The 25,671-nt window shown below is 39.1% G+C and overlaps 1 protein-coding gene across 3 annotated transcripts in view; it reads left to right on the top strand.

The window, feature by feature from the left end:
- The first annotated feature begins 2,485 nt into the window (after window positions 1-2,485).
- The window catches only part of ANKDD1A (ankyrin repeat and death domain containing 1A), an 81,045-nt gene continuing 57,859 nt past the window's right edge, over window positions 2,486-25,671 (top strand). Inside the window, exon 1 of one of the 3 annotated variants that reach the window (XM_074294828.1) lies at window positions 2,486-2,586. The gene's annotated coding sequence lies outside the window, so the exon portion shown is untranslated. Of the gene's footprint in view, window positions 2,587-13,847; window positions 14,099-25,671 lie in introns of those variants that run through there. The other 2 variants (XM_074294826.1, XM_074294825.1) reach the window with 2 other exon arrangements.

The raw sequence follows: 25,671 nt of genomic DNA, 5'->3' as shown, positions 1-25,671 counted from the left end.
AAAGTCTGAGGTTGTGCTTTATCCACTGTACTATCTAGCTAACCACATATATATGACCTGCTCATATCTGTGAAGATGAGAAGGAGGAAGAGAGCAAGGAGCAGGTCCCTTACTTACAAATGAGATTATGTATGTAAAGTGCCTTGAAAACTTGGCTTTCAAATAAACCTGGGGAGTTTTTCTTGTTGGTGTAATAACTGGAGGTGAGATAGGGGGGACCCAGGAGTGCTGAGAAGAGGCTGGGTGCTTTTTGATCTGGTTCTCCAATTTCTGAGAAGGGTCCTGAGCTGGGATTTTATCAATCTCTGCCTTTCCTCAGATAGATCTGATCTGGAGATGTTTAGTCTCCAAAGAAAAGTTGCTAGTATTGCTTTTAAGGGGGAAGGGAAAGTCTTCGATTTCACTTAACTTTTTTATCTCCTTCCCACCAAATACTAGTGATACAAATGTCCATCACAGATAGGGAATAGCTAGCAAACCTATTGTTTTTGTTTTTCGAAGGGCAATTGGGTTTGAGTGACTTGCCTGAGATCACACAGCTAGCAAACTCTAAGTGTCTGAGGCTGTATTTGAACTCAGGTCCTCCTGACTCTGGGGTTGGTGCTGTGTCCACTGTGCTATCTAGCTGTCCCTGGTAAACTTTTTTATACAAATAAAGAGGAAATAGACATTTGAGCAGTTATGCAGATTGCAATATACCAGAAGGAATAAGCTATTTGACTGAGGGAGATAAGATAACCCAAACTAGGAGAATAACATTTTCACCTGGAAGAGGAGAATTCTATCAATCTCTGGAATTTCAAGCAGATCCAGAGATGTGATGGAGCCAGATTCCCAAATATGGCTGTCATTTTCAGTCTGTCTCTCCTATGTCCCTGAAGTGGACACATATCCTGTTCAACAGCATTTTCTTTTTTGTTATTATTGTTCATTTATTTTTCCTCTGTGGAATGTTCTTTCTTTTTTTAATTAAAGCCTTTTATTTTCAAAACATATGCACAGATAACTTTCAACATTCCCCCTTGCAAAACCTTATGTTCCAAATTTTTTCTCCTTCCCTTTCCCCAATCCCCTTACTAGATGGAAAGTAATCCAATATAGATAAAACATGTGCAATTCTTCTATACAATTATCATGCTGCACAAGAAAAATCAGATCAAAAAGAAGCAAAATTCAAGCAAATAACAACCAAAAAGTGAAAATACCATGGTGTGCTCCCCACTCAGTCTCCATAGTCCTCTCTCTGGGTGCATATGGCTCTCTTCATCACAAGATCGTTAGAACTGACCTGAATCACCTCGCTATTGAAAAGAGCCATAGCCATTAGAATTGATCATCACATAATCTTGCTCAATAGCATTTTCTCCATCAGTCCAGAGTCATATTTCCTTTTCCATACACAGCGATAAGAAAAACTCCTCAGGCTTGCTTAGAAGCCAGTTATATCTCATTCTAAGGTTTGCAAAGCACTTTACATATATGTATGTGTATAGACATATGCATGTATATATGTACCTACATACACACAAACATATATATGTGTGTGTATATATATATGTGCATATTCATACATATATGTATATATATACACACACATCCTACTCTCACACACACAATTTTTATTTGATTTACCAAACTAAAACACATTTTCCTGGCTTCTTACTTACTTGAACAAGCCAAGTGTGAGATCTGCAATCCTTTTTTTCTGCTACCTCAAACACAGAGCAAGCTAGAAGTTGGGCTTTTCATTCCCTGGCTCCCTCCTGCATCAAACACTGACAAGCAGCCCTATGTGGTCAGGATGCCCTTTGCCAGCTTTCTACTTGTGTGGAGGGCTGTTTTACTTTGGGGGCACAGCAGCTCACTGTCTCAGGGGGACAGGCCAACAGCTCTGAGTGGGAATATAGCATAAATAGGAAAAGTACTGGAACTGAAATCAGAGATCTCAAGATTCAAATCCAATGTGGACCAATTAATACCTATGGACTAGATGAGATGTAGTCTCAACTCTAAATCTCTTCTACTTTGTGGGGAGAGGGAAAAGAAGGGACAGAGATGGTGTTATGATGCTTGGGGAAAGGAAAACTATACCTATTAGTGGTAGAAAGTGGTTTTGAGTGGCCAAGTAGGGCTTTGGTAAGACAATAGGTCCCATTTTACACAAGTCTTAAAGCTTACAAAGTATTTTACATGCATAATGAATGAATGAAAAAAGAAGAAAAGCATCTATTAAGTGTTTATTACCAAATACTGTCCTACATGCTGGATATACAAATACAAAGACCTTCCAGATTTCATTGTAAAATGGTGGGGAGGCAATACCTATAGAGGAGAAGGGACCAGGGAAGGACACTTTGGTCCAAGAAGTTACAGAAGGGCTGAGAGGATCATCATACCTTATGCAGGAGCAATGACAGAGTTATCTGTTTGATTGTGGTTCCAGAACTGGAAAGCATGTGTTTGTTGGGGGAGGGGGAGGAAGTGAGGTTGGAGTCTGGACTGTGCCCTCCACAACAACACAGCCAGTGACTGGGGACTAGAGAGCTAAGTGAAGAATGACTGAGGCTGCCTGAAATCATGGGTCAGGTAAGGCAAACACATATTGGGACAGCAGGGGCCCAAGGTGGGAGTTGGCAAAGGAGAGGGTTAAAACTTTCAGGTCATGATCTTAAGTCTGGCCATCAAGGCAGATGGTTTGAAATAAAGTTATTTCATTGGTTCTCATAACCATCACCCTATGATGTTTCTCTTCTTTCTCTTCCTCCATTTTCTTTTCCTCTTCAATCTTCTCTTTTTCTTTCTTCTCCTCCTCCTCTTCCTCTTCCTTTTCTTGTTTTCCTCCTCTTTTTCTCTCCTTTTTTTTCCTCCCTCTTCTTCCTCTTCTCTTCTCTCCTCCTCCTTTCCTCTTCCTCCTTCCTCCTCTCCTCTCCTCTTCCTCTTCTTCTTTCTTATCTTCTTCCTCTTCTTTTTCCTCATCTTCCCCCTTCTCTTTCTCCTTTTCCTTTTTATCTCATTCCCCCTCCTTTTTTTTTTTTTTAAATCCAGATTTGTGATTTTATCCATGTGGAGAACTCTCCACCTTAGAAAAGTTCTGTCATGCAAATAGACACATTTTATGGTTGGGCTCCTAGGGTCAGAAAAGTTAAATAAGTGACCCAGAGTCATATAATGAATAAGTGTCAAAGGTAGGATCAAATTCGGGTCTTCCTGACTTCAAGTCAGTCACTCTATCCACCGCCAGGCCCATGTTGTCTCTCAGGCCTTGGCTTTGGGCAGCTGCTAGAATGGTGCCCAGAAGCAGACCACTCCCCTCATTCGATTGGCAGAAACCCCAAGTTGGTTCTCCTTGAGTATTTGGCTTCAAAGCAACCCTTCCCCTTTGTTTCCTCATCCTCATTCTTCCCTGTCCTCCCAGCCAAGTTCCACTTGTCCTTTAACTATAGCTCCTTTCTCCTGCTATAGACTACTTCAACTCAATCAATCTTCAATCCATCAGCATTTACTCAGTCATCAAGCTGGGATTTGAGGCTCTAAAGACAAATATGAAACAACTATTGTTTTTAAGGACTTAACATTTTATATAGAGGAGACAGTATGTGGATCTCACATACTCCTTGATTGTTGGAATCTGGGTCTTCAAGCTTCAAACAGTGGTTCTGGCTTGCTCAGTGGAAAGATCATGAACTGGCTAAGGAATTCTCCATGACTGTGGTCTTACCACCACTCCTTGGCTGGATTAAAGGTCTAACTTGGTCATAAGTCTTTCTCTTGTAGTTGGCAATACTAGGGTCTTTACTTGAGTTCCTGATCTCTATTACCTTCCTACAAATTGTGAACCTCCCAATTCCTGACTTTGGCTTCTGAATTAGACAGCCTGCCAGATTCCTTAGACATAGCTGTCCTCTGACCCACACCTTTTCCTGATCTCATTGTTTGCCAACTTCCAAGGTCCCACTTTGTCTTGTGTTCAGTGTCAAAATGTTGCCCATGATTTGAGTAGCAAGCCCTAGATTGAGTACCTGGAAGATGCTATGTCTTTTGCTATAACGGAGCTTCTTTGGGTGAAAAGTGAGGACTTAGGACAACATCTGCCAGGAAAGGCCTTCTGGAAATTTAGGGTGTGTGTGTGTGTGTGTGTGTGTGTGTGTGTGTGTGTGTGTATGAATTTATCTATCTCCTACCCCTTCTTGGATCCCCATTCCCCTATACCTTAATGTTATTGCTTAGTGATTCCTGACATTGCAGCCACATTTCACCCAGAGATCATAATGGACCTAAAGATCTAAAAGCAAATGTTAGTTCTTAAGGAAAAAAACCATTTTTTTGGGGGGGGAGAGAAAGTGCAGGGAGAAAAATGATTAATGGTTTAGGTTAATATTGAGTAGTGCTATCAAACTCAACTAAGAGGCAGGGTACTAAACCGTTCATAAATATCCCTGTGGGTACATAGTGAGTTAGAAAACCACATATTAGCATCATCTATGTTTTATTGTATTTTTTTTGTTAGATATTTCCAATTACATTTTTATTCTGATTCCTATTGCATTACCTGAAGCCAATCCATTTTTGTTTACCTTAATTTACTCAAATGTAAAATATAAAATAGGAATTACCTCTCAGGGTTGTTGTGAGGATAAAATATTTGCAAGGCATACTTAGCATAGTACCTAACACATATTAGCTGCTATTTAAATGCTAGCTATTATTATGTATATTTTTTATGGCTACTTTTAGTAGTCTGGTAAAGCTTATAGCTTCTTCAGAAGCATGTTTCTATTCCCTACCCCAACTTAGTATTTTATTTTTTTCTATTACATGTAAAGATAGTTTTCAACATTCATTTTTGTAAGATTTTAAGTTCCAAATTTTTTCTCTCCCTGCCATGGGGCAATCTGATTTAGATTATATCTGTATAATTATGTTAAACATATTTCCATATTAGTTATGTTGTAAAAGAAGAATCAGAACAAAAGGGGAAAACTGTGAGAAAGCAAAAACAAATGACAAAAAAAAAAAAAAAAAAAAAAAAGAAAATAGTAAACTTTGATCTGTATTTAGTCTCCATAGTTCTCTATCTGGATGTGGATGGCATTTTCCATTCTGAGCCTATTGGAATTGTCTTGGAGCAATGTATTGTTAAGAAGAGCTAAATCTATTGTAGTTGATCATTATACAATGAAGAACTATGTGTTATGCTGAAATAAAAGTTATTAAAACATTTGAATGGGACGGATTGGATGAAGTTTTCTCAAGTTTGAGACTAGTTTATGAGACTGGGCCTAAGTCATATGATCCCTATTCCCAGGCCTTGAACCCTGAGATACAGGAAGTTAGTGAAGTTACAGGAAGAACTGTGACCCATAGGAAGCAGACAACACCAGTGACCATTGATCAAGGATGGTTATATCCTTTTGGTCTATCCAATGAAAAGGCTTGGGTCTTTTTCTATTTAACCCGCTCTTCTACTTTGGGCTAATCAGGGTTCCAGGAGCACATGGCAGGAGTTGGAATGGCTCCCAGGTATATGTCTGGGTCTTTCTTTGCAGGGACTAAATAAATGTTTTCTCTTTGTACCTGAAGATGTCTCGGATTAGTTAATTTGGGTAAGGGGGTCTAGCACCTGTCCCACACACATTTAAAAAAACTCCTATAAATTAAGAACCTCTGACCAAGAGCTAGCTAGTGAAATAAATAAACATACTTTCTACCTCACACCTCCACCTGATTAGGCTCAGTTGGGAGCTGCCATAGTCTTTACGAAGCCCTAGATGTCTGTGAGCCTCGAGTTTACAGGTGGCAGAGTTTACCTGGTCTTTCACTTTCAGAACATGTGGGCAACTTGGGAACCAGCCTTCTACTTAGAAAAAAAAAAACCACCCCAAAAGTCCCACTCAGCCCACAGGGAGGGTCACCGGGCCAATCATCCATTTCTGCTTCATCCCACAGGAAGTTGACAAAGGCGTTTTGGGGAAGCTCTGTGGGGACAGGAAGGGGACTGTAAGAGGGCTTGGGAGGAAGAAGAACGATAGTGGCTTACCCAAAGAGTAGCCAAGGACAGTCCCATGGATAAGGTTTGGAGGAATTTTCAGTAATCCAGTGTTGATTAGTACCTGGGGAAAGAAGGGAAGGCCCAACTCTTACTTCAATTCATCTGTATTTATTAAGTTCCTACTATATGCACTGTGCAAGGAGTTTAGAAATATTATCTCATTTTATCCTCACAACAACTGGGGGAGGTAAGTGCTAATAATATTCCCATTTTACAGATGAGGACATTGAGATAAACAGGCAGCTATTAACAGAATGAGACTAGAGATAGGCTGGGATGCTATCTATCTATCCTTGATCTACAGTGAGCCTCCATGGAGGAGGCTGTATCTATGTGTGTGTGTGTATGCTCTTAGCCCCTGTGGTTTAGACAGCTCACAGCTGACTTCCTGTGTGGAATCAATTAGGGCCCTTCGGATATTGCACAATTATCTTCTCACTTAGTGTTTCCTCAGAGGTGGGGTGGAGCCTTGGCAGAGGGACAGTGATCTGGCCAGTCCCCAAATCTGAGTCAAGGTTGGGAGGGTTTTTTCTGTTCTGGCCAGGGTATGGGCAAAGGTGATGAATTTCTCCAACTTTAGCCAGATAGATATTACATACAGAGCATTGGATTTCAAAGACTGGAGTTCAAGTTCTGGCTTTGCCACGTGTGATCTTGGGCTTATCATATAAGCTCTGTAGGGCTCAGTTTTCTCATCTGTGTAATGGGAGTTGGATTAGATGACCCCAAGGTTCTTTCCAGTTCTAAATCTAGGGTACTAGCATCCTGCCTAGAGTTATCCCATTGATGGGAGCTGGAGACCATACCAGATGTATGCTTGAAGCCTTCAAAGTCTGTAAGACTTGCCTGATGTATGTAGCCTTAGAGACCCCACCCCACAGCTAGGAGCCACATCAGGATACAGTTTAACAAAGGTCATATAATGTAAATAACATTTCTCTTTTGAAGACTGGAAATAATACTATTATCCAATCAACAATACTCTCACCACATGCCTCTCAGGTAACACTCTGGATCCCAATGTTGGTTCATGATGATGTTATTTTCCCTTGTTCATTTAAGACTGTAAAGTTAACTGTTTTTGGAGTTGGAGGTCTTGGGCTCAAATCCTGGCTTTTAATTCTTGTGTGACCTGGAGAAAATCATTTAAGCTCCCTTGGTTTCTATTTCTTCCTACACAAATTGAGTAGGATTGTCCTAGATGGCCTCCAAGGTCTCTTTTATGGTACCAAGTCCAAGAAGCGTAAGAACCATAGTAACATTTTGTTGTTTATGGTTCAGTCATATCTGATTCTTCATGACCCCATTTGGGGTTTTCTTGGCAAAGATAATTGGAGTGGTTTGCCATTTCCTGTTATAGCTCATCTGACATATAAGGAAACCGAGGCAAACAGAGTGCCCAGAATCATATAACTAGTAAGTATCTGAGATCAGATTGGAATTCTTGTGTTCCTGACTTCAAACCCAGTGCTCTATCCACTGCACCATTCAAATCTGAACTCAGGAAGATGAGTCTTCCTGACTGGGCCAGGGGCCTTCCTCACCGTGCAACCTAGCTGCCCTTTGCATGTGCACTATGCTAAAAGGTCATCTACTTGAAAGACCTAATTCAGGATCAAACTTGATCTCTTCCAAAGGATGCATTGGGTGCTCCTGATCCTGAAAGCCTATAGTCACCCTGGAATATCATTGTTTACTTGTTTACTGGCAATTATATTTACTTTTTTTCACATTAAATTTTTTAAGGCTTTTTATTTTCAAAACATATGCATAGATAATTTTTCAACACTGACCCCTACAAAACCTTGTGTTTCAAATTTTCCCCATCTTCCCCCCAACCCCTTCCCCTGGATGGCAAGCAATCCAATACATATTAAATATGTTAAAATACATGTTAAATCCAATATATGTAAACATATTTATACAATTATCTTGCTGCACAAGAAAAATCAGATCAAAAAGGAAAGAAAGAAAACAAAATGCAAGCAAACAACAAGAAAAAGAGAATGTTATATTGTGGTCCACACTCATTTCCCACAGTCCTCTCTCTGGGTGTGGATGGCTCTCGTCATCACAAAATCATTGGAACTGGCATCAATCATCTCATTGTTGGAAAGAGTTACGTTCATCAGAATTGATCATCATATAATCTTGTTGCTGTTTCACATTAAATTTAAAGATTTTATTATTCATTTCTATTTTTTTTAATTTAATTTAATTTTTATATTCTGTATTCATTTCTATTAATGAGCATTTATTTTCATTCTTTCTCACTTCCTTCTCCCTTGATGTTTGCATGTTTACAATTTATGGCCTACTGAATATATTCCTTGTTAGACTTTCCTTTGAACAAGGACAATTAAAGAAAAACTAATTTATATGGCATTCATAGAGAATGATTCTGTTTGTGCCTGAGGGAGAGATGGAGATGTCAGAGTTTTTTATTTGTTTGTTCCTTTGTTTTGAGGGGCAAAAGATCCTTCATTCATTGAGAGATATACAGGGGATTCCAGATACCTTTTGGGGAAGAGATATTTGGAGAAAGAAGAAGAAAAAAAAAACTTTGGGAAATGGCAGGTAAATAGCGGAGTGGTTATTTCTATATGTCTTTGATTTCAGTTTGTCTCCCTAAAGACTGGGGAATTTCCCTTTGGATAAGATGAGGAACTCTCTCTTGGTTGAAATAAAGATATTTTCCCCCAGTATCAGAACTTAATTATTATGCATATTTTCTGCTATATTCGAATTTATACAATGTCTCCAATTCTGTTTGTCATCTGTTTTGATAAAGGGTTTTACTCAATAGTTATTATTTGTGATTTTTTGTTGTAACTAGCTTTTGGTGGGAAGGAGTCAAGAGTCTTCAGGAGGAAGCTTTTAAGAAATAGTAATCAGGAAAGTTACTTGAAGATAAAAAAATCATGAAGTGATATTAGGGGAGCAGATATAATACTAGCCTGGTGGTCCCCCTTTTCTGGTTTCCTTCTTTGTAGGAATCAAAGCCTCTCATAAAGAAGGGAGGAAAAGATCCCACATTGGCAATCAGCAATAGTTTTCTTGGTGGATTCTCTTCCCTAATAATTGGTGATGATGGTGATAATGATGTTGATGATGGAAGGGAAGGGAATAAGCATTCATATACTATCTACTACATGCCAAGCATGGTGCTAAGCACTATTTTTTTAAAAAAATCTCATTTGATCCTCAAAACAACCTCTGCAAAGTAGGTGCTATTATTATCCTCATTTTACAATTGAGGAAACTGAGGCAAATAGAAGTTGAGTGATTTGCTCAGAGTCATATGAACCTAATTCACCATGCCACTTATCTGATATTATTATTATGATTCAGACAGACAACTCATAGTGGATAAAGAGCTGATCTTGTAATTGGAAAGATCTGGATTCAAATGCTGTGACATATACTGGTTATATGATCTTGGGCAAGTCACCATTTCATATTCCAAGCATCTCTAAAACTAAAATAGAGAGGAGGTGCCAATTTTATTGGTAAAGGGAATTCATCAAAAGAAGTTCCCTAAGTTAATAAAATCACAGTTCAGGCTAAAAAAAAAAGAAAAAGAAAAAGATGAAAATGATGATCATTATAAGCTTGTGGGATTGAAGATCTTTAAATGCTGAGTGTTGAGCCCTGTCCTCCTAACTCTGTGAGCAGGGGACAGGATTTCTGGAGCAGCTTCCAGGGTGTGAGTGGGGAGGGCCTCAGATCTCAAAGTAACTGGGGCCACAGAGGTGGCCAAGACCGCCTGCAGTTACCCTTGCTTTATCCTATTAGGAGAAAACACAGAAACCTCTGTTCTCTTTGAAACCGAGTTCCCCACCCTTGGCCATTTTCTGTGTGGGACTTTTTTTCTCTTTTGGTTTCAGCTGCTGGGTTCAGGTTTAATTTTCTACTCTCTGCCCAGTTTTGGGGACTTAGTCTTCCTCTCAAGCCAGCTTTTGCAGCATTGCCTTTATACTATTCAGAACAGTTTATCAGAAGCATCAGGATCCATCAGCTCCAGCTGTCCCCAGGAAGCCAGGTCATCATAATGAGGCAGAGTGTCCAGAGACCCAGGGAAAGGCCTACCAGGACAGGATTCCCTTGTAAGTCCCAAGCTAGTCTGGGCTAACTTCTGAAACTTTCACTGACCCCTTACTCCTGAAGCCCTCTCTTTCTCTCTCTGAGAGCACATTGTCCTACTGGGCCTCTACAAAACATGGTAGCTAATGTAAAAGTGCTGATCCTCATGTCAAGAAGCTCTGAGTTCAAATCCACTGTCAGATACTCACTAGCTCTATGATCCTGACTTTACCTTTCTTTACCCTTTACCCTTCTTTTTGTCTTAATCTCCTAGATTGTAAAGTGGGGATCTACCTCCCAGGATTGTTGTAAGAAATGAGATATTTGCAAAATGTCTGGTATATAATAAGAGCTTAATAAATGTATGTTTCCATCTTTTTTACATTCCTTTCTCTCACTCCATTAAAATCTACTTTCTTTCCAATTCTAAATTCTGCCTCTTTCCTTCCCATTTCCTACCATTCCAAAAAGGATCCTTTGTCTTCTTCCATTAGAACTCATTCTCTGGGTGCTCTTCTAAAGAAAGATAGGCACAAATTCACATTAAGGTATGGATGATTTAAGAGAACTTCACTCTGGTTATCCCCTCAGGACTCTTTCCCTTTTAAAAGGGAGAGCCAACATAAGCACCTTTTATTTTCCTTTTCTTTCTTTCTTTCTTTTTTTTTTTTTTAATTAAATCTTTTCCCTAGAGGGCAAATAATCCAATATATGTTAAACATGGTAAAATATATATATATTAAATCCAATATATGCATACATACTTATGCAATTATCTTGCTGTACAAGAAAATAAAATCAAAAAGAAAAAAATGAGAAAGAAAATAAAAATGCAAGCAAACAACAACAAAAAGAGTGAAAATGCTATGTTGTGATCCACACTCAACTCCCATAATCCTTTCTCTGAGTGTAGATGGCTTTCTTCATCACACTGATAACACCTTATTTTGTAGCTTTCTATTGCCCTTACCATGTATATTCTATTTATAGGTATTAATGTCTTATCCACCAACTAGAATGGAAGCTGTTGGGGACAGAGAGCTTGTATTATTTACATTTTTTCTTCTCTCTCCTCCCATCTTCCCAAGTATCTAAACACTATTAGGTGCTTAATAAATGTTTGGGATATAATAACCTAAAGAAATGTGTCTGTAATGGTGGAATTTCAGGTGTCGTTATTAATACAGAAGATATTTTAGGCAGGATGACTCTACCCACAGAATTATACCATAAATAAATGATCTTTAACTGAGTATAGTCTCCATTGATCTCTGAGAGGAGATAATTGAGACCTAGTATAAAGGAGATTCATTTTACCAAAAAGACAAAAAGGTAAGCAGTTAAATTAATGGGCTCAGTGAGGGTTTGGAGTGGGTGTCAGTGGCAATGTCCAGGTTCAGAGTACCAGTTTGGTAGATTCCCCTAATTATCAAAGGGTGGCCTCATGATGTAGGGTCCCAAAGTGAAGGGAGGGGATGACTGTTTAATATGGATATTCACCTTGATACCCTAAAAAGGGAGCATTTGTCAGTCACCAGAGAGTACCTGGGTTTCTTTGCAATAGGGCTGAAGAAGGCTTGAGTTTTTCCTAACATCACGCTTCCAGCCTCCCATCTCCTTCTGAGTCAGAATCCTATTCTCAGAGCTGAATGGTTCCCGGATGATTACTCAACCTCTGAGTTTTCCTGACTTCTTCCTATTGTTCTTTATATCACAACTCTCTGCTGGGACAGAAAAATACATTTCCTAAGCACCCTTATAGTGGTAGAAGTGGAGTACAGTGAGCAATTTGGAACAACTAAGCCCTTTTGTCCCTCAAGTCTAATACTCCTGTGGAAGAGAGGCAAGCTTCCTCCCTTCCACAGAAGAAGCTGTGATTACTTCGTAAGAGACAATCTCACTCTGGGCTTCTGGGTGAGGAGGAAAAGGAGGGCAAAGGGAAAGGGGAAGGAGAAATGGGAAGTGGGAAAAGACAGGGAAAGAAAGGAGAGAATATAGAATGGTAGAAAGGTAATGGCTATACCAGATGATCCCTGAGGTCCCTTCTACCTCTGAGATTCTGTGATTCTGAGGAGGAAAGGGGGGAGGGGGAGGAGTGGAAAAAAAAGGAATCAATAAAGAGGGAAAGAGAAGGGAAAAGGAAGGAATTGGTGGAAGAAGATGGGGAAGATGAAAGGCAAAGGGGGAAGGAAAAATGGGAGAAAATATGGGGAGGAGGAAGGGAAGAGATAGAGATAAAGAATGATGAGAGAGGGAGGAGGTTTGGGAATAAAAGAAAAGAAGAATGGAGAGGAGGGAGGGGAAGAAAGAAGAGAATGGAGGGAAAAGATAGGGAGGATTTATCTAAGGGAGGAAGGAAAAGAAAAGGAAAGAGGTTAAAGGGTGGAGGGAAAATGGGGCCGAAATAATTTAGCTTTTCATAAAAATGAAACCAAAAGTACTCTAGGTAATAATCTGAAAGAAAGATCTATTGCTGAGCTCCTACACCAGCAAATTGAAAACAAGGTCAATAGTGATCACTAAAGGGCGAATCTATCCCTAGAAATACCCCAAAGTTCCCTGTGTTCTTCATAGAACAATAACAGACATTTATTGAGGGCTTCAAAGTTTGCAAATCTCCTTATAGATATTACCACACCTAATCCTCACAACAACTCTGTGAATAAGTACTACAGAGAAATGTGGAAAACAAATTTCCCTTCCAGATCTTGCAGCCTAGGGTCATCACTTCCAGCATCAGTAGAGAGGAAATAACAGTGATGGGAGATTTCCAGTTGTCAGTGATTTTCGAACAGACTGGAATTAAATCTCTGTAAAGCTGATAGAAGGTGCAGTGGATAGAGTGCTGGAACTAGAGTCAAGAAGATTGATCTTCCTGAGGTCAAATCTTGCCTCACATTCTTATTAGCTATACGACTTTGAACAAGTCACTTAACCCCATTTGCCTTAGTTTCCTCACCTGTAAAATAAGCTGGAGAAGGAAATGACAAATTCCTCCTGTATTTCTGCCAAGAAAACCTCAGATGGGGTCACAAAGAGTTAGACATGATTGAAAAATGGTTGAATAACAGGAAAATTATCCTAGCAATTAGAGCAGCTCCAAAGTAGAGGGGTACTTGGAAGGAGATGGTGGGGGGTACCCCTCCATGAAGGTCTTTAAAGATTGGATAACCTTAAATATATGGTATCTTATAATGGGGATTCCTTCCATGTACGGGTTGCTATAGAGGTAGCTACAGAGCTCCCTTCCAACTCCTAAGTTCTGTGATTCTATGTAAAAGCTGGATTGGAGGGGAGAGAGAGAATGGAAAAAGAGATGCCAGTTAAGAGGCTATTGTCATGGTCTAGGCAAAAGGTGATATGAGGTAGAGGTTATTGAAGTGGACAGAAGGGAACAGGATATGAGAAAGGATATGAAGGTAGAATCGACGAGAATGTCAGAATGCTGCATGTGAGGGAGAGGTTATGAATTGGGGTGACTGGAAGAATGGTGGTTTTCTTAACAGAAACGGGGAAGTTTGGAAGAGAGATGAATTTTGAGAAATATAAAACAAGAGAGCCAGTAGCCAGGAGAAATTGATTGACAATATCAACATTTGCAGAGAGGTTAAGGAATCTAGAAATCTATCCTCTTTCAGAGAAGAGGCCCCTCCTTTCTCTGAAGCACTTTGTGCTTTTTGCAACAGATAGCACATTCTACTTTGTTCTGTAATGGTTTGCTTACATGTGTCAGTCCCTCTTGAGTGGGAGCTGCAGGATAGAAGAGGCTGGGCCTCTAACCTCTTTGCTTCTCCCACAAGGCTCTGTAAACAGGAGGTACTCTATAAACATTGAACATTCACACAGAGTAAACCAACTCTATCTCACTAATATTTGACTTCAGAAATGCTTTGGGGTTTTTGTTGGCAAAAACAGCACCTCGCCCAGGTCTCCTGAACAAGGCGTTCCTCTGTGAAATCTGCATTGGTGAGTCTGGGACCAAAATTCCTGGGCCTCTGCTTTGGGCTTCAAAGGAAGGTTTTATCCATGGTGATCTCTGTGCATTGATGAACCAGGGGGAGATTCTGGCCTCTTAGACTATGTTGGGGATCTGTCTTTAGAGTTCCTGTAAAATAGGGAGAGCTCGTCTTTAGTAACTTCCTATTTTCCTCCTTGAGTTAGAGCTAAATTCGTGTTTCATTACAACTCTGACTTTTGGGAAAGTTCCTCTTTCTTGACAAATATTAGAAATCCAGGGAGTTTATGAAGGCTTCCAAATCAATGCAGAAGATTGTTTATGATTTCTCTGCCAACTGCATTGGTTCCCCCATGTGGAGGGAATAAGTACTGCAGACTGATAATTAGCTGTATCTCCAAGCAAACGGGGGATCCTAAAGGAATGAATCATTCAACAAGTTCTTACTGTGTGCCAAGCACTGTGCTAGACAATGAAAGAAAGTGACCTCCTTCTGATAGTTTTCTTTTCTTTTTTATTACATTTAATCAAAAATTTTAATCATACCCTTTTGCTTATCATGGTTTTCTACATAGCAGGAGGTTTTTTTTTTTTGTTTGTTTGTTTTTTTAATAAATATATTGTTCATTTATTTCTAACATTCATTTAAAAAATTGAGTTCCAAATTTCCTCCTTCTCTCTAGTCCTAACACTAACTCATTGAGAAGGCAAACAATATGATATCAATTATACATATGAAATCATCCAAATTATTTCCACATTAGCCATGTTACCAGAAAACAAAAACAAAACAAGAAGGAAAATTAACAAAATTCTACTTTAATATGTAGACTTTGTCAGTTCTTTTTTCGGAGGATGGGGAGTATTTTTTCATCATGAGTTCTTCAGAACTGTTTTGGATCATTGTATTGTTAAGAGTAGCCAAGTCTTTCACACAATTATCCTTATAATACTGCTGTAACTATATACAATGTTCTTTTGGTTCTGCTCACTTCACTCTGCATCCATTCATGTAAGTCTTCCCAGGTTTTTCTGAAACCATCCTGCTCATCATTCTTATAGCACAATAGTATTTTGTCATAATCATAAACTTGTTCAATTTTCTTTCAACCATTGGTCCAATTGTTTTCGATAGTTTTCTAAAGACACTATCTAATTTCTCATCTTGTAATATTTTTCTGAGACTGTTCACAGAGAGGCAGCAAGCTGAAGGGGATTCTGGGTGGAAAGTCTGGTATTCAAATCCTGGCTCTTACTATTTATGTGATTTGGAGAAATTGTTTCACTCATTTCCTCAGAGAAATGACTAGATATTAGTTAATGTTGGGTTAAGATATGCAGAGATTAGATGGTTAACCCGTTAAGTCAACCCAACATAGAAGCAGATCTAAATCTATAGATTTAGAGGTTAAAAAGGCCCCCAAAGGTCATCTTGTCCAATTGCTTAATTGTAGATGAAGAAGCTGAGGCTCACAGATGTCAAGAAACTTACTTAAGATCATATATAAGTAAATGGCAATTGAGATTTGAACTCAGATACCAAGATTTCAAGTTTAGTCCTCTTTCCTATGTACATGTATTGCTATTTTTGAGTCATTTTCAGTCATGCCCAACTCTGTGATTCCACTTAGGGTTTTCTTGGCAAAGATACTGGGTTGATTTGCCATTTCTTTTTCTGGCTCATTTTATAGAAGAGGAAACTGAGGCAAACAGGGTTAAGTGAGTTGCCCAGAGTCACCCAACCAGTAAGTATCTGAGGCCAGATTTTAACTCAACCAGATGAATCTTTCTGACTCCAAGTTCAGCGCTCTCTCCAGGAATACCTATGTTTAAGTCCTCTTTTAACTTCTCAGTGTCCTCAGACAATTTTCTAAATAACTATGTATTACAGATGAGCTATCCATAGTTGTATCCACAGAGGGAGTTGTTTCTACTAATGAAATGACAAGTCCAGACCAAAATAAAAAAATGGAATTGTTCATCTAAATTGTTTCATTAAATAAGTATAAATTATTTATAGCATCTGCTGATTTCCAAGGCAGAAATACCATATCTAAAATGTAAGAATTCAGCTCTAGCATAACATTGCTTCTAACTGAAGAAATCCATGAATCCCATGAATCAAATCATTTATGTTTGAGTAGTCGCTGTGCGTCCATTGCTTTCCTGGGTACTCCTGTAGAAATCCTGTACTCTGCAATTGTGGGACTTGTGGTCTGTTTCAGGATAGAAGATGACTTTGTATCAAACAATGAGTCAATGATACAAGTTGCTTTGAAATAAAGTGCCAGCTTTTGTAATATATTATGGTATATTCACAGACACAAGCAAATGCCTTATAATCTCCTTTGAACCTTGCCACAACCTCTGGAAACCTGTAGCAGTATGGCCTGTGTTAGCTTCATTTTGCAGATAAGAAAACAGATACTTAATCAATAAACAAGAGCAGTAAAGGGCACAATGTATAGAGCATCAGATTCATCTTGGCTGTGTGACTTTGGGCAAGTCACTTGACCCTGTTTGCATTGTCTCCTCATCTGTAAAATGAATTAGAGAAGAAACTGCAAGCCATTCATGTATCCTTGCCAAGAAAACTCCAAATATGGCCATGAAAAGTTGTATGTGACTGAAATGCCTCAATCAACAACAGTCAGTAAATAAGCATTTATTAATCACCTATTATGAGCCATGAAATGTGTTGAACACTGGGAGTACACAGTCCTTGCTTTTAAGGACCTCACAGTATAATGACAGAGACATATATGTAGGTACAGGGCAGCTACCTGGCACAGTGCACTAGGCCTGGAGTCAAGAAGAATCATCCCGAGTTAAAATATGGCCTTAGACAAAGAAAACATCAAATATGGTCACAAAGAGTCAAATAGATTCAACTGAAATAAATCAACAACAACAACAAAACGTAAACAAGAGATATACAGGATATACAGGAAAGAGAATCAAGCAATGGAAGGCACTAAGATTATGGAGGATTGGGAAGAGCTTTGTGCAGAAAGTCAGATTTTAGCTGAGACTTGAAGGAAGCTGGAAGGCAGAGATGAAAAGAAAAAAATACTCAAAGGCATGAGGGATAGCTAGTGAAATATTTGGAGTTGGATGATGGAGTGTCTTATTCAAGAAAGAGCAAAGAGGCCAGTACCACTGGATCTCAGAATTACCTGGGGGTGGAAAGAGGTAGAAAGTGTAAGAAGCTTGAAAAGATAGAATGGGCCATGTTAAGAAGAGTTCAAAAAATCAAAAGAGAACTTTATATTTGATCCCAGAATTAACAGGGAAACAATGGAGTTGATTAAATTTGGGATGAGGAGGGTGAAATGGCCAGACTTTTGTTTAAGAATAATCAATTTGATAGATGAAGGAAGGCTAGAGTGGAATGGGAAGACTAACTTGAAAGCTATCTCAGTGATCCAGGGGGGCCTGCACTAAGATGGTTGCAGTGTCAGAGGAGAGAAGGCGTCATATTTAAGAAATGTTATTAATGTAGAATCATTAGCAACAGAGTAGACATAGGAGGTGAGAAGATGAAGAAGACCTAGGTTACAAGCCTGGATGACTGGGAAGATAAGTGGTTCCCTTGACAGATTTGGGACAGTTGAGACCTGTTGAGCTTAATTTATCTATGTGGTACTAAGTTCAATATGTCCAAGAGGCAGCTGGAGATTCAATATGGAGAACAGGAGAGAAGCTAGGGCTAGACACATAGATCCTAGAATTAAGTGCATAGAAATGATAGTAGAATACAGAGTTTATATGACTTATTTATGTTTGTATAGCTGGGACTTAAACAGTGTCTTTCATTTAAAGTCTCACGATCATTTTTAGGTTGAACTAGTCAGGGATATCATGGTAGGGGTAGAGTTGAATTGAGTTTTAAAAATTTTTTTTAATTAATTTTTTCAACAAACAAGAATCAATGTTTTCTTCTTCCAATAATAAAACATAATTATAACTCTAATCCCCATTGGAAAAAAAGAAGAACAAAACCCTGGTGATGTAGTCAAGTAAAAGAAATTCCAACCTTGCTATGTTAACGACCTAAGCTCTGAAAGGTGGCAAGAGGATCAGGACAATCCAAATGGAATTTTGATTGCAATCAGTTTGGAGGGAAAGGAAGAAAAAGAATAAACATTAGCAAGTATTTCAAATTTTATTTCATTTGATCCTAACAACCCTAATATGTAGATGCTATTCTTCCCATTTCACAGCTGAGGAGAATAAGACAGAGTCAACCTCAGAATTGGCCAGGGTCACATAGCTAATAATTGTCTGAAGTCAAATTTGAACTCAGGCTTTCCAAAATGCAGGCTCAGTGCCACTTACCTGATAGAGATCCATTGATAGAGAGAGCCAGTCAATGACTTGAGTTAATAAAGCAATTGAATAAAATATTGGACTTGGAATCAGACTTGGATTTGTATCAGAAAGATCTGGATTTGAATTCCACTGTAGAGAAATTTATGGAGGGCAGGTAGGTGACGCAGTGGATAGAGCACCAGCCTTGAATTCAAGAGGATCAGCGTTCAAATGTGATCTCAGACACTTAACACTTCCTAGCTGTATGACCCTAGGCAAGTCACTTAACCCAGCCTGGGGGGGAGGGGGGAAGACAAATTTATGGTGTAATTCTGGAGAAGTCATTTAACTTGCCTCCGTCTCCTTTTCTTCAAGAGTAAAATGAAAAAAGAAATCTGTAATACTTATCTTACTAGGGTTGTTATGAGGATTAAATTAAAAAGTTAGGGATCTAGACCTGGATAGGGTCTTAGAGACCTATTAGTCCAAAGCTTTCAATTTACAGATGAGGAAACATGTAGTAAGCATCAAGTTGTATATAAAATACCATCACCATTACCATCACCACCAATGTCTACTGCTAACCTTAAAGCTCTAACTTAACAAGATATCCCTCCCAAATATAAGGTTTTAAGCTACTAATATTAGTTGTTGTTTTTGTTGTTGTTGCCACTGATGCCTCTCCAGTATAAACCATATTTTCCCTGATCTGTGATGTTTGGAGGCTGACTTGAGGTCCTGCACTGTCTCCCTGATGAAGATAAATTACCGGAAGGGCAACAGCCATCAGCACCACTTGGTTGCTGGCTGTGTGTCTTGAGCTCTGAGCTCTAGGTCATTGCTAGTCCTTTGAGACTTAAATGTTTCCTTGTAGCTCAGACAACAGGCTCTTTTGGGACTGCCCCACAGCAGAAAAGACCAAAGGGCAGGACCCTAACTAATCACTGCTAGTAGTTGGAAGAGATTTCTTGCCAAAAGTCACCCTGATTTAATTTCCTCTCTCTCTCTCTCTCTCTCTCTGTCTCTCTCTCTCTCTCTCTCTCTCTCTCTCTCTCTCTCTCTCTCTCTCTCTCTCTCTCTCTCTCTCTCTCTTTCTCTCTCTCTCTCTCTCCCCTCCACTTTCTCACACACACACACACACACACACACACACACACACACACACACACGATGGGGAGAGAGAGAGGGTAAGAGAGAGAAGGGGAAAGAGAAAGAGAGGGGAGGGGAAGAGAGAGAAGGAGGGAGAGAGAAAGAGGGGAGGGGGAAGAGAGAGAAGGAGGGAGAGAAGAGAATGGAGAGGGGAAGAGAGAGGGGGAGAAAAAGGGGGGAAGAAAGAGGGGAGAAAAGGGGGGACAGAGGGGAGAAGAGAGAGGGGTAGAAAGAGGGGAGAAGAAAGGAGGAGAGAGAAGAAGGAGGAGGAGGAAGAGAAAGAAAAAAGAAAGAAGGAGGAGGAGAAAGAAAGAAGAAAGGAGAAGGAGAAAAAGGAAGAAGAGAAAGAAAGAAGAAAAATGAGAAGAAGGAAAGGAAAAGAAGGAGAAGAAGAAAGGAGGGGAAGAAAAAAGAAGGTCAGGGGAAGGAGATGTTTTCTATTATTGTTCACTCACTCACACTCATCTCATTTCCAAGGTCAATCTGGACTGATGCTGAGAAGTTAGAAAATGAGAGGGGGGAGGAAATATCTTTCTTCAATTGGCACCTTCTATTCCAAAAAACCCAAGGGAAATTGAACAGAAAAAAAGTGAAAATCAAAGATTAAGGTTTGGACTCAAAGTAAATTAAGAGGGAGATTTAAAAATCACACTTGTGGGAAGATGTAAATAGTCTACACTTTTGTCCAATGTGGGCTAAACAGTATGTAGTTGGCTCAGAGGGATCTTTATTCAGACTCTTGCTGGACTCCTCCCCAAATATGCCAGTATCTGGTGAAATAGGGAATTCCAGAATCCTAGGATCTTTGAGTTGGAAGAGCCTCAGCACCTGCTTAGTCCTGAATAAGAATTCTCTCAGTAATATAATCAACAAAAGTGCTTGTAGGCTTTCAGTGAGAAGGAGTCTCTTGTCTCCCAACATAATCCATGCTTCCTTTTTGATATTTTGAAATTTTTCTTGACAATGAGATTAAATTTTACTTTTTCCATACTATTACCCATTGCTCCTTCTTCTGTATTTTGGGGCCAAACAGAACAAGTGTAATTGTTTTTCTATCTGACATTTAAAAACATTTTTTAAATCAACAAGAATTTATTTTCTCCTCTTCCCTCATCAAATTGGGAAAATAAAATAAAAGCCCTTGCAATAAATTTACTTTGTCAAAACACATTGCCTGAATGGTCTGTGTCCAAAAATATATTTTTTATTTTTGATCTTGAGCCCAATACTTTATTAGAAGTTGGGAGGCATGCTTTATCATTTGTCCTCTGGAATCATCTGACAGTTTTTAAAATAGAGATCTGGTTTAAAATCCGCCCTCTCCTCCTTCTTCCTCTCCTTCCTCTCCCTTTTCCTCTCTTTCATTCTCTCCCTCTTCCTCTTTTTCTCCCTCTTTCTCTGTCTCTTTTACACAAACACACACCTCAGGCAAGTCTCTTAACTACTCTGTGCTCTAGTTTTTTAGCAGTTGAATTTGATGGCAGCTAAAGTCTATTCTAGTCCTGAATCTATTATACTAAAAGTAGTCCTAAATTTTATTATTTTAAAAGTAGTAAAAGACAGGTATCATATCCCTTCTGAATCTTCTTCCTTTTTTCCCCTAGGAGAACCATTCTTGGTTCCTTCTCTTGATCCCCGTGTGGCTTGTACTCTATTCATGACTCTGCTTACCTTTGATTAGATCTTTTCCAGCATTACATTTATCTATCTCTCTATCTCTCTATCTCTCTATCTCTCTATCTATCTATCTATCTATCTATCTATCTATCTATCTATCTATCTATCTACTTATTTATTTACTTATTTATTTGTTTGTCTGTCTGTCTGTCTATCTATCTATCTATCTATCTATCTATCTATCTATCTATCTATTGCTGAGGCGATTGGGGTTAAGTGACTTGCCCAGGGTCACACAGCTAGGAAGTGTTAAGTGTCTGAGGGCAGATTTAAACTCAGGTACTCCTGACTTCAGGGCTGGTGCTCTATCCATTGAGCCACCTAGCTGTCCCTTCCAGCATTGATTTTTTTTTATTATAGCTTTTTATTTACAAGATATATGCATGGGTAATTTTCTCAACACTGACAACTACAAAACCGTTTGTTCCAACTTTTCCCCTCCTTCCCCCCACCCAATCCCCCAGATGGCAGGTAGACCAATACATGTTAAATATGTTAAAGTATATGTTAAATGCAATATATGTATATGTATCCATAGACTTATCTTACTGCACAAGAAGAATTGGACTTGGAAATAGTGTACAATTAGCCTGTGAAGGAAATAAAAAATACAGGCAGACAAAAATAGAGGGATTGGGAATGTATGTAGTAGTTCACACTCATTTTCCAGAATTCTTTTGCTGGGCATAGGTATATTTGTGTCAAATCACAGCCCACAATTGGGGGGGGGGGTAGAGAGGGAGAGAGATAGTTCAGAACTTAAAATGTAACAAAATTTAAATTTAATAGAAAAGTAATGATATTCTCTTTTGTTTTTTGGCAAGGCAATTGGGGTTAAATTATTTGCTCAAAGTTACATAGCTATTAAGTATTAAGTTTCTGAGGCTGTATTTGAACTCCAGTCCTCTTGACTTCAGAGCTAGTCCATCTACTCCATCTAGTTGCCCCCAAAGTAATCATATTTTAAAGAAGAGACAATATCCATCATCCTATAAAATTTTGTTTCTAGGTTTGTGTCATCTGCAAATTCAATAAAGATGCCTCTATGCCTTTATCTTTCTATTGTCAGTCTCCCTTCTCTATTCCATTCCTTACACAGATGTCATATAATCTCTCCCCTGCCCAGCCTTGAGCTCATCATTCCCCTGCTAAAACAACAACAATAGCCACCATCACCACCACCACAACAAAATAACCTTCAGCCCTTTCTAAAGCCACCCTGGCTCTAAGGAAGACTCTGGCAAGAATCTTCCCAGTAATGACTAAGAGAAAGGACCTCTCCCCACATCACCTAATATTGTGATTGTCACAGGACAGATTATTTCCCTTTCCTTTATAGAGATAAACAATGGAGGCATCCTTGAACTCCTAGGAAATAACCCCTTTTTTGCCATTTAACCCAGAAAATTTCTGTCACCTTCTGTATGAAAAGTGAACCTATTGCCTTGTAAATTTCTGCTGCACTAGAACCAGCACCAAGCACTTTGCCACACAAAAGGATTCTAATAACATTCAAAACTTCTTCAGTTGGAAATTTGGCTAGAGAAGGATTGACTTCAACTTGAGGTATTTAGTCAATGGCTTCCACATTGGTTGATGATAGTCTTCTGAAAACACTGTGGAGTGTTCAGCCCATCTCTGCAGGATCATGCCTTTATCATTAATTAATGTGGCTCCAACAGCACAGAGAAATTGAGCTACCCTTGATCTTTGGCCCAGTGGCACTTCTGGACATCATAAAAGTGCTTTGGATTGTTAACTACCATGGTAAAATTTAATCTCATCTACCTTTTTATTGAGCCAAGAATCCTGCATCTCTCTAAATTTTGCTTGTACTTTACTTTTGATGGAGTTAAATTCTGCTGCCTTAAAGATGGAGGAACTATCTCACTGGCAAATCCTGTGGCGTTCTCATTTTTCATTTAGCAGTTTCTGAATTTCCCGGTCTTGATTTTTATGAGTGTTTTGGCCCAGATGAGTAAATGCAGCACTGGACACCAAATCTCTGAAAGCTGCCCACTCCTTTTCTCCTCTACTGTTGTCAATTTTGTGTTGACTCTGCTTTGCCTCCAATTAGTAACTACAACCATTCATACCCAGAGAAATACCTTTAATCTGTTGACATTAAGTGTTCTGGTAGTCATCTTGCCTTGGGGCCATTACTTTTGTTGAATGCAAATATTTATATTAAAGAGGATAAGTCTATGGTCAGTCCAGCACTCAGAACTACACATCCCCTTTGTCACTCTCACATCCTGTCTGACTCTTCTTCTTACAGTGACATAGTCTATTAAATGTCAAAATTTCCTGCAAAATTTTATTGCATTTATATAAATGAAAGACAATGTTGGTGATGAGGAGGTCATGAGGCACACAAGTCTTCAATAACAAGTGACCATTTCAGTTGTTTCCAATTCCAATTCTCCCAAGGATTCCTTGTCATATCTGATAATCTCTGCCTTCTCTGGTATTAAATTCACTGGGATTATAAACTTGGGCACATTGATGATGAGGGTCTCCATGAAATTTTTCTTTGACCTCATGAGGGTTCATCATGGTAGAAGCACATACACTAATGATGGTGGCATGGTGCCTCCCTAAAAGTGGCCATCACAGTCTTGAGCCTATATTTTACTCTTTTTGGTAGGCATATAAGCTTGTTGATTAGATTAATTTTGATTGCAAACCTATGCCAGCTTCATGGTGGTACTCTTCATTTTGGCCACTCCAGAAAAACACATATCCAGCTCCAACTTTAGCAAGTTGGTCTTTATTTGTCGTGACTGTTATTTGGATTTGATACCTGTTATTCAATGAGCGAGTGTGTGTGTATGCATGTTGACTACAAGGTAGGACCCTCCCACTGACAAGGCAAACAGGACACCTTTTCTAGCCCCTTCATCACACCAGGAAGTGACCAACATAGTTCTTTAAAAATTGCTCAGACACACAGGGGGTGCTGAATCCCATTGCTTGCTTTAGTCCAGTTAAAGATGAAACTCTGGCCTGAGCTGCCTCGGGACAGAGTTGTGACTTCAGTTTCCAATGTATCTAAATCTGCTGCATTGTCACTTGTCTGTTGCCATAGAACTTTGAAGTAAGAAAGAAAGGTAAAATGGTAGGAGTGATGTCTTTTGACTTATGCATAAATTGTATTTAACTGAGGCAGAGTTGTGCAAAATCATCAGCCTCACTCTCTCTTCCAAAGTCATGTGTTCAGTAAAAAGACAATGGTACTGACTTGAGACAAAGAACATACATCTTCAGTGTCTAACCAAATTCTAGAAGCTCCACAGCACCTGCTTGAGCTGCCAAATTGTTCTCATTTGCCCATTTGCTGGGAAAGATTGCATTTGTATATTAAGAGCTAGAAGAGCATTCAATATCTCTGTGGTTTTTGCTTTTTTTAAAATAGAAAGCCAGCATAACCACTTTGAAAATGACTTGGGTTCAAGTCTGTCCCCAGCAGAGACAGTGTGACCTTTAGCACATTACTTAGCCTTCCAATGTTCTAGGTAATACTCCAAGACCAGAAGTTGCAGAGAAGGTGCAGATCTTCATCAGAGGAAAGAGATTCTTTACCAGGGAGTTTACTATACCAGTAAAATCACAGATCCAACTTTTTATTCCTATTCTTTGGTGTTCTCTTTCTGAGATATCTTGTCAAATATGATTCAATACTTTCAAAATTGTGTGGCCTTCAGAAGGAATTTCCTCTATGTGTGGTCTGTTTTGGTACAGTAGCTCTTCCCCACATCTAAAGTGCTATTTTGCTTTTCTGTGGGATTAGAAGTATTACTATATTCAGCACACTATACTAGGTTTGGGGGAAGATGATGATAATATTGTAACTGACATTTCTACACTGTAGCAATTTAACATTTGCCAAGAGTTTTCAATAGATTATCTCTTTTGAGTCCCATAAAAAAGAGCTAATTTGTTGTTCAGTTATGTTAAACTTGTGGTTTTCTTGGCAAAGATACTGGAGTAGTTTGCAATTTCCTTTTCCAGCTCATCTTACAGATGAGGAAACTGAGGCAAGCGTGCTTAAGTGACTTGCAAGCATCACATAGCTAGTAAGTGTCCAAGACCACATTTGAGGTGATGAATCTTCCTAACTCCAGACCTAGGTCTCTGTGTATTATGGTATCATCTACCCCACTAATGAGAGAGATACCATAGGCATAGGTCTTTCACCTATGAATGAGGAAACTGAATCTCAGTTTATGTGACTTATCTATGGCCTCACAGTAAGTAACAAAGGCAGGATTTGAATCCAGATCTTCATGGCTCCAGAAGGATTGCAGTATTTATTTGACAGTCCTTCCCCTCCTTGGGCTTCTAGTCTACGAAGGGGATAAAACACAAACATAGACAATCATAGAAGACAACCTGATATGTCACAAAATAAAATGCAATGAGAGGTCTAAAAGAGAAGGGCTATTTT

The sequence above is a fragment of the Sminthopsis crassicaudata genome, chromosome 2, assembly GCF_048593235.1.
Source record: "Sminthopsis crassicaudata isolate SCR6 chromosome 2, ASM4859323v1, whole genome shotgun sequence".
Classification (NCBI taxonomy): domain Eukaryota; kingdom Metazoa; phylum Chordata; class Mammalia; order Dasyuromorphia; family Dasyuridae; genus Sminthopsis; species Sminthopsis crassicaudata.
This window is presented reverse-complemented; position numbering and strand designations above follow the sequence as displayed.